Raw genomic sequence first — 27351 nt, 5'->3', positions numbered from 1 at the left:
GCAGCCGCTCTGAGTGTAGCTGCAAGGAACCTCTCAAACAATAGGCTTCATTCAAATGGTTATTGCCTGATTGGCTGGCTCAACAAGGGCGGCCAATCTGAATGCAGCTGCAAGGAGCCTTTCCAACAAATGGTCTTTGTTTGAAGCTCCCAGTACACTACAATTGTTGTTGTTAAGTTAAATTAATGTATACCCCACTTTTCTTCCTTGTGGGGACCAGGGTGGCTTCAACATTGTTCTCTCCTTTTCCATTTGATAATCTCAACAGCAACCCTATGGTGTAAGTTAGGCTAAGAAAGTATGTGACTGGCCTAAAGCCATGTAGCAAGGTTCCATGGGCAGAACAGGGATTCAACCCTGAGTCTTCCAAATCATATTCAAACACTCTAACAACTATCCCACATTAGCTGTGGTAGGTAAATTTACAAATATATGGATTCAGACCCTTGATCTATCTAATTCAGTACTGTGGCTGTCAACAGTGCTCAAGGTTGCAGGCACAGGTCCTTCTCAGCTTGTATCTGAGCCTTTTTACACTGAAGATGCCAGGAAATGAACATGGGCTGTTTGGAATGACATTATGTGCTCTATCATTGATGTATGGCCTGATCCAAACCATGGCCTCCCGATCTCAGCTTTCCACCTGCAATGTAGAATCAAAGTGCTGTTCTAAGGACAGTTGAGATAAAATATATGAAGAAGACTTGGATTTATATCCTGCCTTTCACTTGGAGTCTCAGAGCGGCTTACAATCTCCTTTCCTTCCTCTCTCCACAACAGACACCTTGTGAGGTAGGTGGGGCTGAGAGAGCTCTGAGAGAACTGCTCATGAGAGAACAGCTCTGAGAGAAATATAATTGACTCAAGATCACCCAGCTGACTGCATGTAGAGGAGTGTGGAATCAAACCCAGTTCTCCAGGTTAGAGTCTGCTGTTAACCACCATTGGCTCTCTGAAGTTGTGTTAAACAACTTCATAAGTTACGGTGAATGCACATGCAATTGTGTATACACTTGATTGTTCTTTATGCATGCATTGAGTAATTCTCACCTTACATTCAACACATGTCCAGCTGCATGGGTGATTGAAGCCCTACATTTATCCAGGTACTTGTCTCTGGCTTCATTTGTGAAGTGAGTGTGCATTGATTATTTCTTGCAATGGATGCATGCACATACATGCAGGTTGTATGCACATTCACTCTAACATGTCAACTGGCTTTCGGAGTCAGACGACTGGTCCCTCAAGGTCAGTAGTACCTCCTCTGATGGTGGTGGCTCTCCAGATGGTAGAGGTTTTTCACAATGCCTACTGCTTATCTTTGTACTGGAGATGCTGGATGCTGAACCTGGGACCTTCTGCATGCAAAACAGCAGCTCTGCTTCTGAGCAGTGGTCATTCCCATACTTTGATGAACTCTCTAGCTAGTTAGATCAGTTCTAAGGAGCCTGTTTACAGTTGGTCAATCTGTACTAATTGCCCTTTAAGTCCCACTGAAATGGACGCATTATCCAAATAAATGCATTGGTGACTGGAGTGTGAAAGAAGCTTTGCTTTTGAAATGGACTTGATTTAACCTAGTTATGATTAGGAGTGATGTGCACTCTAGGTAGCAGAAGCAGAAAGCCCCCAAATCCACATTTCTGGAGTTAACATAACTGAATCAGCTTCAGCTAAGATAGAGAATCAGTTCAGTCGCTAATGACCAAATGAAAGAAGCTGAATAACTGTGGTCTTTAGGATAATCTCACACAATCGTATTACCTTCCAATTACCTTTTTTGACCTTTTTAATGACTCCACTCCCCCTAAAGCACAATATCTGCAATTCTGAACATCCTTTCCATGCATAATGTACCCAGCGAATGGATAGATAAAAAAGAATGAATATCTGGATCCTAACCTGTTTGTCATAATGCAGTTCAATATTGCTGGCTATAATAGCCATTCCATACAAAATTGCTATCTCTGGCAGATGTCCCAAGCTCTTAAGAACCCTTGTGTCACCTGTTCTGTTTTATAATAATAAATTTTATTTATATCCCGCCCTCCCCACCTCGGCAGGCTCAAGGCGGCTAACAACATTTTATAAAAACATACAATAGTAGATAAAAAACCTTTAGATTTAACAATATAAAACATTAAAACATTAAACTTAATAACATTAAAACCAATCCAATAAGTACAGTTATTCAGCGGTATAGGTCTTCAAACCGCATTGGCGGATCTTTAGTTACCGATCTTCTTAGCAGTCCAAGTGTGCAAGTTTAAAAAGGGTGGTCTTGCAGGCCCTGCGGAACTGATCAAGGTTCCGCAGGGCCCGCACCTCCTCGGGGAGTCGGTTCCATAGGGTAGGGGCCGCGATTGAAAATGCCCGTGCGCTAGTATTCTGGTATTTAATCTCCTTCGGCCCAGGGATGGTCATTAGGTTTTTCCCGGCTGACCTCAGTGCTCTCTGGGGTTCATATGGGGAAAGACGGTCCCTCAGGTCTTAAATGTGTTTAAAGAACAGGAAAGATTTGTGTTTTCAGTAAACATTTGATTAAAAGATTTGAAATATTCAAGGAAGGGAACGTGATACCCCTTAAATTTACTACATTTCCTAGATTGCACGGAAAGACACGCAGCAGCGGTACTTAAGATTTATAGAAGGCGAAATATGGAAAGTGCTTACTGTGGATTTGTGTGGGTTCACAGGAATGTAGACTCAAAAGAGGAGCAAGACTGAAGCTAGTGCTCTGCACTTAAGAACAGTCCAGTTTTCTGGATCTTATTCTTTAGAATAGGCTTCTTATGCAATTGATCACAGGGATGAAGCCCACCTTGGGCTGCAGTTGGTTGCTCTCTTTAAAACAGATTTTTTTTTGAAGTCTCCCTATCCAGACAACCTTTCCATGTTGCTGTGTCTGCTGAGGAGCCCCCTACACATTCCAGAGGATTCTGGGGAATACGTTCAATGGTGTATTGGAAACCACAGCTGACTTACAGTAGCCCCATTGAGTTTCCAAGGCTAGAGATGAACAGAGGAGGTTTGCCATTGCCTGCCTCTGCATAGCAACCCTGAATGTCCTTGGTGGCCTCCCATCCAAGGACTAACTGGGGCTGACTCTGCTCAACTTCTGAGATCTGATGAGATCAGGCCATCCTGGTCAGGGCATACCTTGGGTAAATTCAAGGCTTTTTTTGAGCAGGAACGCAGTTCTGGCTGGCTTGGTGTCAGGGGGTGTGGCCTAATATGCAAATGAGGTCCTCCTGGGCTTTTTCTACAAAAAATCCTGTGCAAGACAATGGTGATGTCAGGGGGTGTGTTCTAATATGCAAATAAGTTCCTGCTGGGCTTTTTCTACAAAAAAAAGCCCTGGGTAAATTCATTAACACAGGGAAGACTCATAGAGCTTCATTGCTTAGTCTGCTATAATGGTTGGTGGGACAACAAAAGCCTACAACAAAAGCTTGTAACCTGGTAATAACAATTGCAGATAATCCCTTCAATGAACCTTCGTTGTTAGGGAATGGTTCTGTTCAAGGCCTTTTTTAAAAAGAAAAAACCCATCAGGAACTCATTTGCATATTAGGTCACACCCCCTGATGCCAAGCCAGCCAGGACTGCCCTCCTGTGCATTCTGTTTTTGTGCATTCCTGCTAAAAAAAAGAGGGTGGGGTTGGCTGTGTTCAGTGGAAGAGGTGTCCCAATTTTTACTGAAGAGATTTCACCCCCTTCCTCCTCTTTCCTGCCCCCCACCAACGTGCATGATTGCTGGATTCCCTCCACCCTGTGAATAATCTGCACTGGGTAGGAAATGGTTGATGCCTCCAAGGGGAAAGATATGCAATCCTTGTGCTGGATCCAGACTTGGAAATATCCATGTTGTGTACTTTTTTTCCTTTCTTTTTTTTACTATACTGTATAACTTGCTCAAATTTGTTAGGGAGTAGCAAGAGTTACTCAAGGCATCCCTCCACCATACCTCTTGAAATATTACTTAGCCAGTTCTGGGTTTTATTTTTATATTTTAGCAAGTATCATCTGTGTATTCTCAAGCCTATGTTCATAGCCATAAGGACTGGTAACTTGGTTTGGGTTAAAAAAAAAATGAAAGCTGAGCTTCTCAGGAGGAAAATGTTGGGTTATGTCCAGCACACAGCCCTAGAAGGAGTGCACAAGATATGTTCCAGCACTGAAGATGGGGAGTGCAAAACCCCCAGAGATTTTAAGGGGGTGAATGAAGCGCATTCATGCAAAGATCAAACACTAGTCATTTAATGCTGTTTTAAAAGGAAAAAAATAGATCATTGGAAAAAGCCTTAGCGAATGTATCTTATCAGCTGCTTACATGCCCGGTGCTTAAAGGCATGGTATCTGGTGGTAGAATCCTATTCATCTTGCTGATTACATGTTTCAGAACAGTTTAGATTTAAAACAATGCACACGGCAGGATTGAATTCCACTGTTATCTTCACATCTCGGTTTGAGGGAAATAGTCATGGATTGGATAAAGCCATCTTCTGAAGTTTGGAATCTTCTGGTTAGTAGATTTGTAAGATTTAATATGGCTTTTGTTGTGGCTTTCGCAGACAGTATTTTACTCTGGATTTGGCATTCCCTGTATTCTTGGTGTGTGTGTGTGTGTGCATGTGTGTGTGTACATGTGTAAGCAAGATTCCAGTCCAAATCCAACATACTAATCACTACATCACGCAAGTTCTCCTGCATTAGCATTATTTTACTAATTTAATTTTTTAAAAATATACTCCTTAACTAATTCATAACTGATACAGGATTGTTGGTATTTATAATAACTAAAAAATAACATCCCACAACAAATGCAGTAAAATCTAAACTAAACGACTAACTATGCCATCCCAAGCAGACTTAACACCCTTCTAAACTCACTGAAATCCGTGTGCTGAGAAGGGTGTAACTACTTAGGGTGGGACAATATAAAATGTTGCTACTAAATTGTTTTATTATTTTTCACAGTCACCATGTCTGGTGATTAGACATTTATAGGGAGTAACCATGTTCTTTGTTGGTTGGTGGGATGCAAACTTTTCAGTGAGTACATATAAATTAAGTACCTAGCCCCAGGTCTTTTTTTTGCAGAAAAAGCCCAGCAGGAACTCATTTGCATATCAGACCACACCCCCTGCCATCACCATTGCTTCACACAGGGCTTTTCTGTAGAAAAAGCCCAGCAGGAACTCATTTGCATATTAAGCCACACCCCCTGCTGCCAAGCCAACTGGAACTGCGTTCCTGTGTGTTCCTGCTCAACCCCCCTCCCTGCCTAGCCCTTTTCAGATGTGTTCATGGCGCTATGAACCCTACATATGATCACAATTTCTTCTGAAATGGGCAATGTATTGAGACTTGGAACATGTGCACCAGACTCCAATTAATCTGGCATTTAATTCATGTGCCCTGAGGTAGAAAAGGTGTGCTCTTTTCTGAAGAAAAGATGATTCCTCAAATTCGGAGGATTGCATGTAGTATCCATCCTAACAGTGAATTCAAAGCACGACAATGTAATGTCTGAAAAGGACTATTGGCTATTGTTACAGTCTAAGTACACCAAGGTGCCATCTTTCTCTCAATGGTGAAACCCTTTGCGCTGAAAACAGAATGAAATCCAGAACAATTTTTTTTAACCTGAAATATAAACAATGACTGTATTAGGCCTCTACCTTCTTGGGGCCACTTAGTCAGGAAGATTTTAGAGATGAGCTATTGGATCCCAGTAACTGATTGGTACATTTTCTAGCTACTGGTTTGAAGTGATTTGGAGCTAGGTGACTGAGGGTCCAAGACATCTCTTCGAGCTCCCACCTCTTGAAAGAGGGGGAAGTCGTTCGGTGAAAGATTTTCTAATAGACAAAGTTTATTACCTTATAACAAATTAGATTAAATAATAATACGGGGACATTTGATAAGGGGGCATGCACTGCTGGAGGTCACAAAAGGGGTGTGTGTGGAGAAAACGTTATATATGTGTACTAACATTTAATGACAAATGAAGACAGGTTATTACAATATCTTACAATATATTGGTTTAATCACGAAAGAGGGGGAAGTCAATTCTGTCCCTTTCCCTTGAGGTGAAGAGTTCTTGCCCCCTTCTCTAGGAAGCTGAGAGGACTTCATTTTCATGTTATGCAGATGGACGTAAGAAGCATTTGTCCTCTGTCCTTACACTGTTCTTGTGGATTTTCTGAAGAGTACTCATGTGGACTTCCAGGGGTCTCTGGATGCCAATTCTGAGAATTGCTGCTGTATTCCTTTTAAAGATTGTGTGGCTTTCATAATGCCCTACAATTCTTTTTTTCCCCCTCATTACAGGTATATCAATATATGACTGCGAAATGAAGAAATGCCTTCCATTTATTCAAGTGAATCAATGTTTACTTAGCTTGATATAGGCAGGCAAATGTTTAGCCCAGGGACTGGGGAATTAAGCACATTGCCTTCTCTTCCGCTAACAGAAGAATTCTCTTTTGGCCTCCACAACCACTGTGGAAAACCAAAGGAAAATAGGCCCCTCAAACCCAATGGCATGAAACCGTCTGTTGAAAGACTTCTCATTTCCCTGAAAAGAAAATAGTCCTTGGTAGACAGTTTAGTGTTCCAAAGTGCCACAAAAGGGATCATTTCTGTATATCAAACTGTAGAAGTCCTTCTCCCCTCACCCCCAAAAGTTATTAACATTTTAACAACTCCAGCCTTGTTTGGACTTGGGATCTGCCTCATCCTTTGATAAGGTCAACCAAACCAGTCTCCTGTACCTCAGCATGTACCCCTCATCTCTAGCTCTTACTCTTAGCCTATTTCATAACCTAGTGAGGTCCAGCACACCATTAAACAAGATGGCATGTCCTGTATCAGGTGGTAGATTTGGGGACACTAAGAAGAGGCCACAAACGGTTCCATCTGCCTTTTCTGCTTCATGGTCCTTCTTCTCTGTTACTCAGTCTTTCATAGCAATCAGTGACAACCAGAAAGCAGAACTGCAGTGCAGAAACCTCCGTACCCACCAATATTCTTTCCTGCCACTTTTTCAGGCATTGCTGGATTCAACCTTGTGGAGGCCCCTAGGCAGTTGAAATCTCAGGGGCCCCCTTGCAAATTATCTCAGAGTTGGAGAGTCCGCCTCTCCACCCATGGCCCGTGCTGCAGCTGGCAGGCACCTTCTCAAAAGCCCCTTTGACAAAGCTGCGGGGGAGAGGCAAAGAGAGGCAAACTTGGTGATGACACCATTAGCAGCTGCACCAGGCAAGTTGGACAAAGAGTATCTCAGTTGCTGGCTGCATGTGCGGGCTGGGAGGGCTGCAGGCAGGGGGGAAACTGGAGTGGGGAGCTGGCCTGGGCCCCCTAAAAGTGTGGGGGCCCATAGGCCTGTGCCTACATGGCCTAATTGTTAATCTGGCCCTGTTTACAGGGCCATGTCAGGGTTGGCATGGTTGGATGGCTGCTGAGATATTTGGCATAGCAGAGGACCCATTGTCAACCAGAGATGCTTGGACCATCTATTCCTGCTAGAAGATCACCCCATAGATTCCTGTCAACCCATTTCCTCACTGGAGATATGCTGAAGGGAACACAGCAGCTCCCATTAGCCCTCCTGGCACCAGCCATGACACACGAAGCTCCCTTATATTGAGTCGGACCACCAGTCCATCAAAGTCAGTACTGTCTACTCAGTGTCCATCAGTGGGTGCCAAGCTCTCTCTCAACCCTTCATGGAAACTGGAGTTTCTTCCCTGCTTCTGCAAAAAAACAACAACCCCGAAGCCCCCAAATTTTGGCTCTGCTAAAAGAGGACTATCTCCTGTCTCATTGTAAGTGCTGACTTATGTCAGCCACATTAGAAAGTAAAGGCTGTTGGATCCTATGACGCTTCTGGTAAGTTGTCCTCCAAAGGAGAAAGACTTTTGAGGGCAGACAGAGGATTCCTCTGATTGATAAAATTCTCTCTTTGCTAAAGGAAGTCTCTCTCAGTTGGAGGAAGGCTTGATGGAAATGAGTCAGAGCTTTGGATCCAAAGAAAGGAATTGCAGAGTGGGACTTTCCTGTTTGCTGTACACCAAAGGTCCCTTCCTCCAATAATGCTCCTGGGGGATAGGGGGCCCATGAATAGCATGAATGGTAAATCTACAGTAGAAAGGGGGATTCCACAAACAACTATTAGTGGAAGTCTATATCTGGATCCAACCCAGAGGTTGCAGCTCTAGAAATGTATCTTACAAAGAGGGGTTTTTTTACTTTCAAAAGTTCCTACCCTGAATATCCTGTTGATCTATGAAGTACTACTGGGCTTGAAACTAGCTGTAGATGTGTAGAAGTGCCTGCAAGGTGGAACACAGAAGTTCAAAATGCAAGTTATTTATCAAGGCACTGCCAAACTGTCTCCCTGGAGCACAAGCAACTCTTGCTCAGGCGTAACCCTACTTAGCATGGCATTCAGGGAGAATGTTGAGCAACATCGAGATGATTCAGTGAGGGGGCTTGGGTTGTGTGTGGACAAGGAGACCAATTAAAGCAAGTCTGATAGGTGATCACAGTTACCAGGCAGGGCCATAGCCAGAATTTGGAAGATCGGGGGGCATTTACTTTTTCAGGGGGCACTGATGCCCCCCAGCACTCCACACGACCGTCCCTCTAGTTGTTCTCCCTCTCTGACACTCTCCCCTCCCCCCTTCCTCCCCAAGGAAGGGAGGGTGGCGATGAGAGTGACAGGCAGGAGAATGGGCAATGATTGGGGCTGGAAGAGACGGGAAGGAGGCGAGAAGACAGTGATCAGGGCTGGGAGGGAGGGGCTGGGACTGGGAGGGAGCTATTTTGCGGGCCCTTAACTAGCACCGGGGCTGGGGCTGCTTCTGCCTCCAGCCCCGCAGTGCTATTTTAATGGCGGGGAAGGAAGGGTGGTGGTGAGGGGCAGGCAATGAAAAACTCTCCCTACTGCTTTTCCCGCCACCACCCTCCCTTCCTTCCCCACCATTAAAATGATGCGCAGGGCTGGAGGCAGAAGCAGCCCCAACCCCTGTGCTAGTTAAAGGGTCCGTGAAACAGCTGATCGAGTGCCCTTTAACTCCAGCGGGAGGCTGGAACTGCTTCTGCCCTCGCCTGCCAAATGCCAGCGGCAGCCCCCAGAACCATGGCAGAGGCCCCGGGGGTTAGTTGGGGCCTCCAGTCAGGGGGCCTCGCCCAGAAGTCGGGGGCTGTGCCCCCACAGGCCCCCTTGTAGCCACGGGCCTGTCACCAGGGCTTTTTTTGAGCAGAAATGCACAGGAACACAGTTCTGGCTGGCTTGGTGTCAGGGGTGTGGCCTAATATGCAAATGAGTTCTTGCTGGGCTTTTTCTACAAAAAGCCCTGTGGGAAACAATGATGTCAGGGGTGTGGCCTAATATGCAAATGAGTTCCTGTTGGGTTTTTCTACAAGAAAAACTCTGACAGTTACATTAAGGACATCAACCTTCTTGATTCACAGTTTGTGCATTTATTTCTTTATCCCCTCCATGTGCGACCAAACAGGTTTGAGGCTTCTGCCAGTGTCTGCATCTGCAGTACTGTAGTAGGTTTTTGTGGAAGTATTTGTGCTGGATTTTGGTTAGAGTCAGTTTAAGGACTTGAGAACAACGCATAGGAGTTGAGGAAAAGAGGAGAAATAGGAAATAGGCACTCCTTCAGAATGGCTAGGAAACTACAGAGGAGGGTAAGAAAATTGGGGGGGGGGCCCTTGACTCTTGGGAAATGGATAACATTCTCACCTTGGGCACTCTTTGCTCCTGTGGTACATTGACTTTTATAAGCAAATACACCTTTAAGATCTGAGTATTCTATTTGTTTAATAAACCAGATGTTGATGATGAATAACACCAGCAGCTCTCCAGCCCTAACATCAGTAGAACGAAGGGATGGCTGAGGGATTCTGGAAGAATGAACAGATTTTTGTTGCCAGTGAAAACAGTTCTCTTTAGAAAGGCTCCTTGATGGATTTCTAAAGCCTAATATATTTATTTTTGGACCACAGTACACTGAATGCTTCAAAAGGCCCGTCTAAGATACTCTCCCCCCCCCCCCCCCCGGATGACAGCATGAATATTTCCTGCTGGTAAATCTAAAAGAACAGCCCAGTGAATGAGAGAGGAGAAGGCATGGACCCTTCCCCAACACAACCCGTGTAAAGCAAATAAACAGCTGCCTGGGTTGGCCTCCATGAGACAGTCTGTTGGCTCCATTCAAGGTATGAAAACATAAACTTGTACATGATGATGATTCAGCAAAGGCCTTAGCCATGTGGGGAACTGTGAAATTTACAAGGAATACTGTTGCTACGGTCCTTGCCCCTCACCCACCCCCTGTGCTCATCCCATTATGATCCCCCCTCAACACTCAGCTCTTGCTCTTTCCTCCTCCCTCTCTCACATCCAGTGTCTCTCGCTCCAATGAGGTTCTACGATGGGGTCCTCAACCTTGGTGAGCTAGTGCTTTTTCAGAAACCGCCATAACAAAAGGGCCAGTTTGGAAATGGCTGTCAAAGAGGTCAAGAGGCTCTTGGCTTTGGGGATGAGATGCCACATGGCTTCAGTTGAAAAGGGGAGTATTAGCTACCCATCCACAGGAAGAGGTTGCCAAACACAGAAACATAAGCAAGTCGCCAAGCAAAAGGGGCATGGATGTGTAATATGTGTACCTGAGATAGATTTGTCACCCATACGTTAGGTTTCAAAACACAGGAACACACAAAGCTGCCGTTCACTGAGTCACACTGTTGGTCCATCAAGATCAGTACCTTCTGCTCAGACTGCCAGTGGCTCTTCAGGGTCTCAAGCAGAGGTCTTTCACATCATCTATTACCAGGCCTCATTTTGGGCAGGCGCTCACAGGAGTGGAGCTCCAGAACCTCTAAATCTTATTGTGCTCTTTCTTTCTTACCCCACCCCCAGAAACTTGCTTCTGGGCTCCGTTGTTCAAACCCCCTGTGAGAATTTTGCTGAACTTTAAGAGTTGACAAACTTTCTAATATTTCCCCCCCACAAAAAATGGGAAAAATAACCAAAATATATAAAGCAGACAGATGGAAATCTTCATCATGCCACTCTGGCCACAGAGGAGAAAGTAATTCAAAAAGTATGATGGAAATAATGTTCTATTATTACAATTATAATTCAAGAAGTGTTTTAAGGTAGATGCTGAGCTGATATAATTTAGTACACTTTCTGGAGATGTCAGAGGTGTGTGGCATACGCAAATAATTTATGCAAATGAGTTGTGCTAATGAGCTCTGGCACGTCTTTTCCTAGAAATGACCCCTGCCTATTACCGTGTCCTTTTAACTGGAAATACTGGGGACTGAACCTGCGACATCAACTGAACCAGTGTTCTAACCAACGAGTCACAGCCCCATCCCATTTTCTTTACGAAACTTTGCTTTTTCACCCAATTATATTCTGGTAATCTAGTGTCAAGAGAGAAAGGGGAAAGGGAGTGGTTTTCAAACTCTGCTGTCCTGTTAGGTTGCAGTGACCATAGATCAACTGATCGGGGTTATACCTTGTGCTGAAAGATCGTTTCCTCCCAACCCCTGCTCTGATTTCCTGTCCTGTAATTGTTTCTTCCACATGATTACCCCAATGTGCAGAGCATGCAGCCATATGATGTGCTTATGCCACTGGACGTCTACGATCACATGGTCCGCTTTAAGTCCCGTGTTTTGGAATGGCCAGATTTTAATGTGGCTTGGCAGCCAGAGCAGAGCCTTAGTGCAGACACATGATCCCCTCAGTACCAAAATTAGCTGCAGTTCTGGCAGAAAAAAAAGATTATCCTATTTTGAAGGGCCACAACTGGCTATAAACACCCACCTGCCCCGCACTTTTATTAGGCAATTTTAAAAAAGGTAAACAAATATGGAAAATTTCTTCACATATAGCAAGTGTGTCAGCAGGACCAGAACACCACACTAGCAAACTCTTTTTAAGCCACGACCATCAGCTGCTTTTCTGAAACTAATAAGAACATAAGAACATAAGAACATAAGAGAAGCCATGTTAGATCAGGCCAATGGCCCATCCAGTCCAACATTCTGTGTCACACAGCGGCCAAATATATATATATATATATATATATATATATATACACACACACACACACACACACACACACACTGTGGCTAATAGCCACTGATGGAACTGTGCTCACAACGGTTATCTGGTGTCAAATCTATGCTGTCTGTGTGATGCCGTTTTAATGATCGGGATTTAAGGAATGGGGGGCTGGTTATGGAGAATTCTGTTTAAGAGCCTCCAGCCTCTCACAGCTGGGGAAGAGAGAATAATTATTAAATTCAAAACAGTATAGAAATCCTTACTTTTGGATGTGCAAGGGAAGCAGGAAGTGGCCCAACTTTCTACTTTCTGTCGTTCCATTTCTCTGTCCTCACCAAAATGAAACTTTTTCACTGACACTTCCAAGTGGTGGTGCAAACTGCCTCTGTACCAGTGTTGCTAGCAGGAATGTTGGGACTAGGGTTGCCAGACTTTTGGCTTGAAGTGAGGCTGATGCTGTCTACTGGGCACTGCATCTGTCATGGCTTCATCCAGGGCTCTTTTTGTAGCAGGAGCTCCTTTGCATATTAGGGCACGCACACACCCCTGATGTAGCCAATCCTCCAAGAGCTTACAAGGCTCTTAGTACAGGGTCTACTGTAAGCTCCAGGAGGATTGGCTACATAAGAGGGGTGTGACCTAATATGTAAAGAAGTTCCTTCTACAGAAAAAGCCCTGGCTTCATCTCTGGGACATCTTGATTGGTGGCTCTGCCATTTGGTTGATACATGTTGAACAACTGCTTCCAGGATCCATCCCTGCGGTCTTACACTGGTGGTGTTATCGAATCAGTGTCACCTGAATATCTCTCCCAGGCCCAGCTTCTTTCCTGTAAACTTCCTCCCTGCTTGGTTCCATGATAAATTCCCCACAAAGCAGTATGTATTTTACCACTGGCAACCAACAAAGCTTTGCACATTATGAAAACAATTAAACATTGCCCCAAGACATTTGCTGCAATTTTTATGAGGCCAATCTATTGAGAAAATGTAGAGCACCATTAAAGAACTGTCCTCCTCCTTAAGAACAAAAACAAAGAAACAGTTATTTTAAATTGGCTGATTCCTGCTTTCACCTATGTTGGTATGCAATTATTATTTCAAACCTGCATGCAAATTTCTATTTTTCTGCAGAGAAGGAATGGCTCGGGAAACTCTTGAAGAAATGAATTCTAACCCCCTTGCTCTCTGACCCCCACAAGCCTTCTGCTGTGTCTATTTGTTTGCAGAGAGCTTGTATTAATACTCCGTACTGACTGAGACTAAGCAAACTAATAGACTCTTTCAGCACCTCCAGTGCACCGCCTGCTGCGGTAATCATTCAGTGGGCCCACAGTTTGCTGCAAACAGCAGCACTGAACTCGCCTTTCAATTACTGGTTTATTATTCTAAGATGTCTCGAGAGGTGAGTGGTGATAACCACATGCCAATACTGCTCCGGACTGTGTGTGAAGTTCCTCATGGGACGCTGGCAATACAAACAGGGGTCCAAACAGGTCTCTCATGCTGGTGACCGACAACCTCTCACGCTGGCTTAAAACCACTGTCTTGGAGAGGGGAAACAGAGTTGCCTTCACGTCGTGGATTCGGCGGAAAATGCAGCATTGTGGCGTGCCTTGGAGTGCCTCACTTTCTTGGTGGGGGCTTCAAGGCAAGTTGAAGGTGTGATAATAGGGGTATGTAGCCTGTCATCAGACTTCACGGCATTTCCCCCTTCTGCTAGAGACCACAGAGCACCCCCAAATTTTGTTCCTGGAGGAGTCAGGGGAACCATAAGAACAGCATGAGGGCAAAGTGGGGGCCTGCCATGAGAGAGAGGAATTGGCAGAAATTGTCACCCCCTTCGATGACTGGAAATGCCATTCCGCAAGCAGGAACTGTGTGGCTGGATATAAGCCAGTTGCATTTGATTATACTAGGACAACAATTCATTAAATAAGAAAACAGCACAGACCCTATTGCAGTACAGCATATTCTGAGTTATTCTGTATTAAATATTTAAACTTCAAGCAAGTGGCTGCTTGTCTACCAGCAGTTAACTTTTATCTGCATCATTGACACAGGAAGTAGGATGGATGTGAATTATTGCTTATTGAGGTTACCATGGCTAGCTCTATTCACACCCCTTTCAAAGTAGGACAGGGGTGGGCAAACTGTGGCTCAGGAGTCACATGCGGCTCTTTCACACATATTGTGTGGCTCTTGAAGCCCCCACTGCTTTGTCAGTGGGGAGAGCCAGTTTGGTGTAGTGGTTAAGCATGCAGACTCTTATCTGGGAGAACTAGGTTTGATTCCCCACTCCTCCACATGCAGCTGCCGGAATGGCCTTGGGTCAGCCATGGCTCTTGCAGGAGTTATTCTTGAAAGGGCAGCTGCTGTGAGAGCCCTCTCAGCCCCACCCACCTCACAGGGTGTCTGTTGCAGGGGGAGAAGATAAAGGAGATTGTAAGTTGCTCTGAGTCTCTGATTCAGAGAGAAGGGCGGGGTATAAATCTGCAGCCTTCTTCTTCTTCAGCCAGTTTGGAGAAGGCATTTGTTTCTTCAAATCACTTCTCCAAGCCAGCTGGCAGCTTGGAGAATGCATTTAAAGTTGCTTTCTTTCCACCTCTCTCTCTCTCCCTCATCCCACCCCCATCTATTTGCCTTCCTCCCTTGTCTCACAGCTCTCAAACATCTGAAGCTTATGCCTTGCAGCTCTCAGACATCTGACATTCATGTCTTACAGCTTTCAGACATCTGACATTTATTCTATGAGGCTCCTACATTAAGCAAGTTTGGCCACCCCTGGTGTAGGATGACTGTGGGAAGGAGGAACTGGGTTTATGTGTAGCCTCCACATAATCACCTGGGGGCCCAGGTTTGTTCTCCTCTTCAGCTAAACATGCAGGGGTAGGGTGCTTTTTTGTAGCAGGAGCTCCTTTGCATATTAGGCTACACATCTCTGATGCAGCCAATCCTCCTGGAGCTTACAGTAGGCCCTGTACTGAGAGCCCTGTAAACTCTTGGAGGATTGACTACATCAGGGGTGTGTGGCCTAATATGCAAAGGAGTTCCTGCTACAAAAAAATCCCTGGTGTGGGGTAATGGGTGCAGCCTTGCCCCCTTCATGCTTCCAGTCTATTCACTTTGAACACATTTTCACTACACTTATTGAATTTCTGAAGGAGCATGAGATAAATAATTTCCACTCCCTTATTTGGAGATGTTATAGCTCTCTTTTCATGGTCAAAAACCCTTCTCAAATCAGCCTATTTAAATTTAGTAATTATCATAAAATACTAAATTGCATGTTAAACAGCTTGATGCTGTTTAACATGCAATTTAGTATTATCATCAAGCCATCTTGTATATACTTCGACTGTAGCACCTTTATACTATTTTTAGACTAATGATTTTAATGTTAACTTATATATTGTATAATTTATATTGCTTTGTTTATTGATTGTATTACTTGTTTTATTGTTATACCGTGATATTTTATATCATGCCTTGTAAGCCGCCCTGAGCCTGCTTCGGCGAGGAGGGCGGGGTATAAATAAAAACTTCTTCTTCTTCTTCTTCTTCTTCTTCTTCTTCTTCTTCTTCTTCTTCTTCTTCTTCTTCTTCTTCTTCTTCTTCTTCTTCTTCTGCCTCATAGAGAGTAGGACTGAGCACACAGATCTGTGCCTTTGATGTCCATTGGTTAGGGTTGCCAGGTATTCCTTGGCAACTGGTGGGAAGGACCTACTGTGGGAGCAAAGACCAGCCTAGGCCTGTGTTTCTCGAAGTGACATCATCACGATGCCGATGACACTCTGGTAGTTGAGCTAAAACTCTATGCTTGAGGTCATTTTTACCATAGAGTTTGTGCCCAGATACCAGAGTATCCCTGCATTGCTGGTGATGCAAGGACATCACTTTCAGTGTGCACCAGAAGTGACATTGCTGCATTGCTAACAAAGCAGGCCTGGGCCTAGTTTTCCTGCTGGTAAGTCCCCCTCTGAGCAGCTGATTGGTGCTGGGGCCCTGGGACAGGGAATTCCCCCAGCAGGGGCCCAGTGTCACAATCATTGCTTTTCTCTTGGTTGGCACTTGGCCATTCTTAGGCAGCAGTTTCTCACAAAGGTAAATCTCTATGGATGCTCAAATACCCACTGATTTGGCTTACATCCTTTTTGCCAGTTGTGAACAGGGAACTGATTTTTCAATGGACTGTTCATCTAGTCACTGACCTATTCATAGCTGGTCAGCAGGTTACATCACCCTGTTCCTCCATAACAGTGCAATAACAGTGCAATACAACACAACCGTTTTTCCCCCCCCTGCATACACATTTTCACATAGCCTGACTGAGTTCTGTTCCTCCATCTATTGCTGTGCTGCTGCTTTGTCTGGCAGGCAGTTACCTTCAATAGACTGCTAAATCAGTCATTAATCAGTCATTAATCACATGCCCCAGTCATAAATAAGTGCTGTGTTTAACAAGAACAGCAACAAAATCAGTGTTCATCCAACTAGTCCTTAGCAAATTAATGGCTTCCATTCTGATTGGCATTATTTTTGCACATGTACAGTTTTGAAAAACTCAATGCAAACCTGTTAGCAGGTGTTTGAGTCGTTTGCTACAAAACCAAACAGACCTGGTGATCGGTTCACATCTGATTGTCACTCTTAGAGATGTTCATTGCAAATTTGTGGCATCCCTACAAATCTCCTCATCACTTGACAGGACAATATAGATGACTGGATTACCAAGTGCATACAGACACACTGTGGTAGTTTACCACTTGGCAAATGAACAGATAGATTCATCCCTCTGTACAGGTGAAATGGAAGATATTCTGCTCACTCGTAGGGCTTTTTTTTTTTGTAGTAGGAACTCCTTTGCATATTAAGCCACACACCCCTGATGTAGTCAATCTTCCTGGAGCTTACCATAGATCCTGTATTAAAAGCCCTGCAAACTCTTGGAGGATTGGATACATCAGGGGGTTGTGGCTGAATATGCAAAAGAGTTCCTGCTACAAAAAAAGTCCTGTCACTAGTATGACAGGAGTCAAGATGTAAAGAGCTAAAACAGCAATTTTAATTCTGAACAGCAGCCCCCTTATCACAGTCTGTTTTGTGAAATTTCAGCGGTGAACTCCTATAAGGCATTGCTGGTGGTGGGTGCCATTCAAAAAACCCCTGGGGCATATGGGATTGGTATTACAGTTCATTGAATCTTAGCCATTGAATTTAATATGAGTAGAACAACAACTACATCTGACAAAATGTTATGAAGAGAAACAACCCATAAATCCTTTCAGGTTTGGTCCCTCATGATTGTTTTGGCAGAAGTTGGGGTTGAGGTGTTTTGTGTGTCCATTCCTTTGTTAGTGTTTTCCTTTGCTAGCAACCAGCCACTTGTGGGATTTGAATATGCCTCAAATAGAGCTCAGCACATTTCAAATAATTGGCATCTTTCAGCAGTCAGGAGTTTTCTGTCACTCCCCCTGAGGCAACTCATTCAGCAGGAGATAAGAAATGTAATGAAAGTAATAAAATTAACTAATTTGCTATGCTTCCCTTGCTAAAAGGGGCTGTTACCCTTCCATTGTGTGGAACATGGTATATTCTTAGTGGGCGATTATATGTTTGATCTTATAAATTCTCTTCTGCAGATTGGTGAAAGATTTGCTTGATTAATTACTGCAGGATCAGATCACACCAGGAAATCAGGTGCTGAACGGATTTGGCTGAGTTGCTTTCTGCTAACCCTCAATCAATAGCTGAGTTATTTCTGGAATCAAAATCGGTGTCACTTTTACTCGTACACCCTGCAAGTTTTGTCCAGGTGAGTAGCTGTGTTGGTCTGAAGCAGTAGAATAGATTTTGAGTCCAGTGGCACTTTAAGGCCAACAAATATTTATTCAAAGTATGAGCTTTTGTGTATCTGAAGAAGTGTGCGTGCACACAAAAGTCCATACCTTGAATAAACATTTGTTGGCCTTAAAGGTGCCACTGGACACCAACTCTGTTCTACTGCAAGGTTTGCTTCATGAGTGTGAATCACTAAGAATTACTTGCTACAAGAAGAGCTCATCTTGTCTTCATGAATCTGGGCATGTTTTCTGACAAGAAGGATTGATTGCAGAGACACAACAGGCATCCTCTTCTGAGAGCTGGCAATTCTACAGCATTGCTGGCTTTAGTCATATCCAGAATAGAGACACAGCCTAACGACATGGTCTCACCAGAGGAAGGAGGGAAAATCAAGGATGCAACAGACAGCCTCCTCTATGTGTGGAAATGTCACCTTTATTACTTAATTTATTTCAGCTAATACAGCACAATAACCATCTTTCAAGGAACAACCTCTGTCTGACAATTTGTAGTCAACTCCAGATTCTGCAGTGTCCAGTGCTAATATTCTTCAGATGGCACAAAATCTGTTGCTGCAGTTTGAACACCCATTCATTGGATGCTGGATGCTGTCCTCGATATTGTGATGCAAACATCTCTTTACAACTGTAGTGGTATTTTTAGCAGTAGCTATATATATAAAATTTTATTTCTGGCCAGTGCATTACGAAAACGAATGCAGGCCATCTGTCACGAGCTTGAGAATTTTGCTAGTCAAAATGAAAATCAACACCACCTTAATTTTCTGCATGTCCCCAAGTGGATATAGAAATATGTGTGGAGATAATCTTTTTTTTTTTTTAAATTAGGACTGTGCGATGCCAGAAGATCAGAAGCAAAAGATGACTCCTGGAATCAAATCAAACCATTTGTTTTAGATTTGGAATGGTTACGTTAGACCTACTTTTGCCTCTTTCCTAGATTAAGCAGATTCAACATGCAAGTCTGTATATTGGGAGTTGAGCCATTAACTTGATCCAAACCAACTGAGGAAATACCAACACAAGTGGGTTTTGATAGGCCTTTGGCACAGAATGAGCCAAAGGCAAGGCTCCCAGTGCCTATCTGTCATTCTAAAAAATCTTGAACTTCGCTGATGGGGGGAATATCACAATCATTCAAACACTTTCACAATACCAAGAACGCTGAAATTTGGACCAAGGCACTCATATTACTAGTAGAGTATGATCATAGCACATTCTGCACTCTTTGCTCTAGATAGGTCTTCCCACAGGGGATGACTTGGAAGCATCAATTAGTAAAGAGTCTGGGCAGGCTCATAGTAAGGCTGTAACAGATTGACAAGTTTTAAGAGTTTGAGGACCTTTGACTGACAGGCTGTTCAAACAGAATTCTGTTGAGCATCAGTTAAAAATGATGATTTGGAACTGACAGTTAAGAAAAGAGACTTTAGGACTGGCTGAGGACTGGGAAGGAGGCAAAGAAGAGTGAGAGGATTACAGAAGATCCTTATTCAAGTTGAAAAGGGACATGGCTTCTAGTCAAGAGAAGTAATCCCTGCCCACTGAAAAGGAAGATAACTCATAAAAGAGGAGTGATCACTGGTGTGTATATATAGAAGGATTTGGGAAACTTGGTTGTATGTTCCTACCTTCTAAATGTGACGTGCCAGTGAAACTCAAAAACCTATGCTAGCAAGTTAAAGCAGAAACTAAAAAGAAAGCCTCTCTCCTCAAAGTTTAAAAGACCTCATGGAAAAGCAAAAGCACTTACTTGTTGGCAACATGTTATCTGGATTTAGTGTGACTACAAAGTTACTTTAGTTTTATTATCGATTCACTTCATACATCCTACCCCTGATTCCACTGGATCTTTCCCTGTCCAAGTTAAATAAAATATATTGTTTATTTTGAACTTTCAAAAAGCCTCTCATGTGCCATTACAGGAGTAGAATATTAGCAGGCAATTGATAGCGTTGCCAGGCCCCCACTGGCCTCTGGTGGGGGTTAGGGGGTGGGAGGTAGGGTTGCCAGTTCCAGATTGGGAAATCCCTGGAGATCTAAGATGGACCCTGGGAAGAACAGTGACTTCGGGGTGGGGGCTCCAATGCCATAGAGTCCACCCTCCAAACCAGCCATTTAATTCAAGGAACTTGATCCCTGCGGTCTTGAGATGAGCTGTAATTCCAGGAGATCCATAGGCCCCACCTGGAGACTGGTATTTAATAGTTATAGACAAGGAGTTCTAGTTGCCAACTCCTATATAGAAAATTCCAGGGTTGGAGCTTGTGGAGGGCAGAAACTAGGGAAGAGAGGGGATGTAACGTCATTGAGTCCAAAGAAGCCATTTCCTCTAGAATAACTGATCTCTATAGGCTGGATTTCAGGGTTGCCATGTGACCAGCTGACTTTGTATTCTTAAAACGAACCATAAACTGCTGCTGTTCTGACCAATAACTGTCTTCATAATATCTTATTCCAAGGAGTGCACAGTTTCCACTTTTCTGTCTTTATGGGAGACCAACAGTAGGGTTGTCAGTTCTAGTCAGGGGAATTCCTCGAGATTTGGGGTCAATGCCTGCGGAGGTGGAATTCAGGGAGGTATTTCATCTAGACTCCATGTTTGCCCTCTGAAACTGCCATTTTCTACAAGGAATTGTTCTCTGCAATCTGAAGATTAGTTGTAATCCTGAGAGAACTCCAGGCCCCACCTGGAGGTTGGCAATCTGGCCAGAAGGCCATGCTTGGCAGTACCACACAACTCTGTAGCTCCTGCCTTTATCTCTTCTCTGCACTTTTCCCTCTCCTTCCTTTGCAAGTTGCCTAGCTGTCCTTGGCCTGTTTTTTCTCTTCCACCTCTCCTAGGCCCCTTCTTGGTCTGTCTTCTGTGAGCCTTCCTGAATGTCGCTTGCCCCTTTCTAGGACCAGAACAACCGAACCAATGGCAACTAGAGATCTGTGACATGAAAGCTGCTGTACCAATCAGCTCCAGAGGCATCTCCCTCTTGGTTCACTTGAGCTCCTGAAGCGGTGATCTGCAGTCAGATAAAGCCAATGAAAACAGATCTTGTTTTCATCATAACTTGGGGACACAAAACATTCAATTCCTCTGTCTTTTCCTTCTAGCCACACCTAGCAAATACAACCACTACCCCTGAATCCCAACACAATATAATACAGCTGTTTAGCTTTTCTGCTGCCTGTTTTTCCATGTCACTATTAGTTAACTGTGAAACAGTTGTGGATGTCTTGCAAACACCATTGTTGCTGTTTCCACTGTATGTAAATGCCATGCTATACCAAACCTTTAATGGCATAACAATCACAAATGAGAATACACAGAATGTAAAAGTTTAAACATTGGAGATAATTTTTTTTAAAAAAAACCCCAGAGATTACATATGCATTCATACATGGTCAGATTTATATTTAAGAATGTCAGCCAAAAATTTCGCCACAGCCTCAGCAACCTCCCACTTAGTATCATTCAGTAAATAATGACAGGGTGGCAGAGTAGACAAATCTGGGGACAAAGAAAGCTTGCAAAATAGTTCTTTATGGAAATTATGATATATGGAACAATCAAGCAATATATGCTGAACTGAGTTGGGAATATTTGCTCCACAGGAACAGAGTCTATCACATAAAGGTACTCGATGATATCTCCCCTGTAAAACGTTAAAGGGGAACGTATTTATGTGTGTAGATGTACACAGCCAAACTCCTGGGCATCCAGCCATCTCCAGTGGCTATTGGGTAGATCCCTGCAATTAGAGGCCCCTGCAGGTAGCCTTTGTAATCTGTTTCGGTAGCTGGTTGCTAATGGTTTTTTTGTGTCATTTCAGACACAGAAACTTTTAGGAACCAGCTGCTAACAGATTTTATTTACCATTTCATACAAAGTTGCTTGGGTCTGGTTAGCAAAACGTGGTTGAGTTGTTCTTGAGGTAAACTGCTTTCTTCCATTTCCCCCTCTCCTTTGAGCTTCTGAATCACTGTAGTGTGCTGTTTAAAACATCTGCAGCATTTCCAGTGGCACCATGCTTTACCTTAGCCTTTTTCATACCATTGTGAAGTGCTATATTGGTCTAGCGCTATAGCGCTCAACTTAGAACATTCAAAAAAAAAGTTTGAAGAAGATTATGTGGTGAACAAGGGCGGGAAAAAAGCACGGCTCTGCTTGAAATGGCCAGATCTCTTCAGAGATGGCTCATTAACAGAATGAAATTTGCTGTACTCAGAACCAGGCCAACAATGGATAACATCCAGTTTGGAACAGTAATGTGAAAGGGGCTTGAATGTTTGTAATGATTTCCTGGTGGCTTGGGAAGGCACCGCTTGAGACAGCCTTGCTATGGATGTGATAACAGCCAGTCTGAAACAGAATGCAAAGCAGCCAAATTGTTCGGTTGACCTCAAACAAACAGGGTTGGCGGATGTCATATTAATGGAGGAGGTTCAAAGTCGCTCCTTCAGTGTCTCCAGCCATTGCAGCCAGCCAAAGCTAATTATGCCGCTTGCACCATCAGCAAATACTTTTGAGAGAGAGAGAGAGGGAGCATACCCGGCCCTTGTTATACATATTGCATGATTCCTGCCCCCCCCGCCCACCTCGTTCAGCAGCCTGTGTCCATAATCAACAGAACTCAGCTTTGCAATTTAATCCATCCCCAGTCTATTTTGGGCCCTGCTTGTTATGCAGCCGGCATTCACTCAACATAATGGTCGCTACCTGCCAATGTGCTTTGAGGGATATTGTTAGCATTAAATTTGCCATTTACATTTTCATGTTTGACATAATTGAGGAATGAATGCTCTTATGAAAATTAAACTTGTGGTCCTCTTGGGCTGCTGTAACCCTGTTAAAATGTAATGCGATTCTTGATGCGTCTTCTTTAGGTTTTTATTAAATAGAATATCCGTATGACTAATTCCCCTGGTCTAAATGTAAGCGGAGGAGCAACGGTTATTGATAGGCCTGAGCCCAAATGGCCTTCTAGACTCCAGCTCTAATGGCCTAATAATGCATTATACTTGAATCAGAAATACTTTTGAGTTGTAGTGCTTATTGCCATTATTGAAAACACCTGGATGTTCCATTCATCAAGGTTACATCAAAATGGGCCCATTTGTTTATTAGTCTGTCAGTAAACATCTTTATTTGGTTTCATGTTCCTCTGCTTTGGGTAGCCTTCGGAGAAGGGGGACAAGGCTGCGCCAGGCCTCTCTCCCTCCATCTCTCTTTGTGGTTTCCCGTGATTAGTTTTGCCCGAGAAAGCAGATAATGAAAAGTTTAGAGGGAACTTCATAAAGAAAACATTTTCTTTCTCCCGTCCAGGATGATTGCTCATCTTTTATGGCAGTGGTCGTCGCCAGTCTTTTGGGAAAGTGTGCCTTGTGAGGGTGCCAACCACCAGGCAGGGCCTGGAATTACAGCTGATCTCCAGACAACAGTGCTCAGTTCCGGAGGTGGGGGAGATTGGATTTATACTCTGCCCTTCACTTGGAGTCTCAGACCAACTTACAATCTCCTTTCCTTCCTCTCCCCACAACAGACACCCTGTGAGGTGGGTGGGACTGAGAGAACTCGGAGAGAACTGTTCTCTCCAAGCCCCAGGCCCCACTCTCCCCAGGCTCCACCCCCAGGCATCTCCAGGAATGCCCCAACCCAGAGCTGGCAACCCTAGAGTGATTAGAAGGTAGAATTAGAACCTGGGAACCACAAGTTCAAAGAGAGGTGATAAAACTCAGGGGAGTAAAGAGGAAGCTCTCTTTGGTGAAGAGTCCATCCGAGCAGCGAGAACTCTTAACTGAGCTCTGGAGAAGGCAGCCATTAACCATATGTTGGCCTGAAGAGTGGAGGAAGCTGCAAGGTAATGGTTTCACTGAAAAGATCTATAACATCCTAAACTAAGGAGCCTGTCCTAGGTTTTAACACCTGATAGGGCACGTATAGAGAGAGGGAGAGAGGAATGGTGTTTTACCCATTCCTTTTAGATCCTTTGCACAGTCTGGTGCTGTGTCAAAAGTATGCTTGTGGACATTTTCTTTTAAATAAATACGTTATAACTTTTGATGTTGGGAGTGGTTCTCCACTGTCCTGGATGCACTATTTTAAAAGGAGCGCCAGTATGGGGAAGGCCAGCAGTCAGCAAGTGGCTATTCCTCCAGGGGCACACAAGGCAGTAAATGGTTGCCATGGTGACCAGCACTGGGCAGCAGGAGACCCAGAGAAAAAAACCTCAGAACTTGGAAGGGAAGCTGGGAGTCCTGACCCTCCCAGTGGGTAATTCCTACACTGGAGAGCAGTGTTCCCTCTAAGCTGAGTTAGTGTGAGCTAGCTTGCAGTTTTTTTAGCCTCTGGCTTACACATTTTTGTCTTAACTCTGGAAAAATGGTCCCTAAGCAAACTAATTTATGCAGTAGCTCAAAGAGAATTTTTTGAGAATTTTTGCTCAAAGAAGCTCATGAAGTAGAATTTTTGCTCAAAAGACTCCATAGTTTAGAGGGAGTATTGCTGGAGAGTCAGGTTTTGTCTCATTATAGGAGTGCCAGCCTCCAGGTTGGACCTGGATATCCCCTGAAATTATATCTCATTTCTGACTACAGAGATCAGTTCCCCTGCAGAAAATGGATGCTTTGGAGGGTGGATTCTACGGCACTGTATCCCACTGAGCTCCCTGTCCTCGCCAAGCTCCAACCCCAAATCTCCAGAAGTTTCCCAGTGTGGGTCTTGGCAAAAAAACCCACGTAGCCCCCATTCCCTGCCAGGGGGCAGGAGGGAACTGGCCACCCTGTTCCATAAGGGATGTGCATTCTATGCAATAAAAGAGTAATGCAGGCCTGCACGACGCATGATCCACAAAATTGACGGCAGCCCCAAAGTGGTTGTGATCCACCAGGTGTTTTACAGCCTACCTTGTTTTGAAGCCAGACCAGCACCAGAACACCAGACATGTTGTTGAACCCCTAAGGATTCAAGGAGGTTTGGACATCCGTGACTTGTGTTGAACAGAAATTGCAGAGAAGCAGCTGAGGGGGAAAAAACAGCAAATCATCAGCAGATTATCTAGGCTTTGTAAGCAAATAGAATAAGGCTGCATTACCAACAGAACAACTCAGGTGTAAAGTATGATTTCACCTTGAAAACATATTTGCACAAAAGAATTAAGTATAGACTCATCCAATACTTTATTTATTTGTACTGTTATTTTTATGCCAATAAAGGCTGACTTGACTATTTGGAAATTTATACCCTGTTTCTTCTCCTTCAAACAGCCTGCAACATCATTCTCCCTTCCTCCATTTCATCCTCAAAACAACCACCCTGCAAGGTAAGTTAAAAGCTCAGAGCAACTGGCTCCATGTCTTGGTGAATTTCCAAGCCACAGTGGGGGTCACATTGACGGTATAGGATTGGCTTCCCTGAAAGTTATTTTAGCAGCTCATCGTGTACTGAAAATATCTCTAAAAGTGCAAAGCTTTGAAGATTCTCTTTTCTTTTCTAAAATGCAATACTAATGGAAGCTTCAATTGCATTATAACAATCAAAACTGGGCACTACGATTATAAGGTTTTTGTGTACCACTAGATGGTGCTAATGCACAATATAGGGAACACAAGAGAATTCTACAGCTCAGAAGTTTAGTTTCAACGTTGTGTTTTCAGCTCTTCCTTGACCAGGGTGGCCCAGGCTAGCCTGATCTCCTCAGCTTCTTTGAAGCTAAGCAGGATCAGCCCTGGTTAGCATTTGGATGGGAGACCTCCAAGAAATACCAAGGTTGTGACATGGAGGCAGGCGATGGCAAAACCACCTCTGAACATCTCTCGCCTGAGTCGCCTCAATAATACTGTGTGGTCACTGTAAGTGGGGTGCAACTTGATGGCATTTTATGCACACACACACACATTTCCTGCTCCAGGACAAAACAAGAAAATCTACCCATAGTCTGATCTTTTCTTCTTTTCCTTTTATTAAAAACAGGGCTTTTTTTGTAGCAGGAGCTCCTTAGAATATTAGGCCACACCCTCCTGATATAGCCAATCCTCCAAGAGTTTACAGAGCTCTTATTCTAGGGCCTACTGTAAGCTCTTGGAGGACTGGCTACGTCAGGGGCGTGTGGCCTAAAATGCAAAGGAGTTCCTGCTACAAAAAAAGTCCTTCTAGAAAAAAAAAAGCCCTGGTTAAAAGCAAGGGCCCTGAATCAGATTGCGGCTGGGTGGTGGAGGGGGAAAGGCTTCTCTTCCTGCCTGGACCACTTTCATAATACAAATGGCCTCCCTCCCTCAGCACTCCTATGAGCGGGGTGATTGATGACATAGATTTAGAGAGCAGGGTTGGATACATTCCGTATACTGGATTCCATGTGTTTGCATGACCCATAATGGGACTGGAAGATGGGTGGAAGGAGCCACGTAACCTAGTTTAGATGACCAAATGGTATCAGATCATGCTAGCACAAATGGAAGTCTTAAAAACGTGTTCCCACCTGCTCTATCTCATTGCACAGAGCAAAAACTATCTGATTCGTGATGGCAAAAGTAGTGGCAGAACGCAATTAAGATTGACAGAGTGCCAATTGCCTAACAGTTTGATCTATGACTTAATTTTTAATTTAATCTATTTACTTTAAGAGCAATGTGTTTTCTTTTTTGGGGTGGGGGTGGGGAGGAGAGATATTGGAACTGTCCTTGGGAGTTCAAAACCTTTAACTGCAAGCAAAACTTCTCAATTCAATTCTCCTGTATGCCTTAGAAAGGCCAGAAATGCAAACCTTACATTGCTAAGCACTCAAGGGCTTGGACAATCAGGTTTGTTGTTCTTCAGTTGCACAGTCAAGTCCGACTCTTTGCGACTCCATGGACAAAGTCACGCCAGGCCCTCCTGTCTTCTACCATCCTCCAAAGTCTGCTCAAATTCATGTTAGTTACATCAGTAACACTGTCCAGCCATCTCATCTTTTGCCGTCCCCTTCTTAGAGGATTTTAAAACTATTTTCATTTTGCTTTATTTAGTTAGGTGTTTCTCTTTTCTCCCCAGTGGAGATCCAAAGCAGTCTGCAACATAGTTCTCTCCACCCTAATTTGATTCTCACAACAATAACCCTGAGAGGTAGGTTAGGGTGAGATAGTGTGAGAGGCAGCGTGCTCACCTAGTGAGCTTCCAGGGCAAAGTGCAGATCCAGACTTGTGTCTCTCTTACTTGATGTCAGGCCATCTTAAATAACACCTTTGTCCTAGTGACAGATGTTACTGGATGTGAGAGACAGTGGTCTCTGGAAAAGACAGTGATGGTTATCTGGGACACTGGCTGTAATCTGGTTCCAAAAATCTCTAGTTTGGTCAGCTGGACCACCATCAGAGCAAATGTTAACCATCCACATCGCGTTGTACACAAGGAGAAAAC

The sequence above is a fragment of the Heteronotia binoei genome, chromosome 10 (assembly GCF_032191835.1).
Source record: "Heteronotia binoei isolate CCM8104 ecotype False Entrance Well chromosome 10, APGP_CSIRO_Hbin_v1, whole genome shotgun sequence".
NCBI classification, from domain to species: Eukaryota; Metazoa; Chordata; class Lepidosauria; order Squamata; family Gekkonidae; genus Heteronotia; species Heteronotia binoei.
This window is presented reverse-complemented; position numbering follows the sequence as displayed.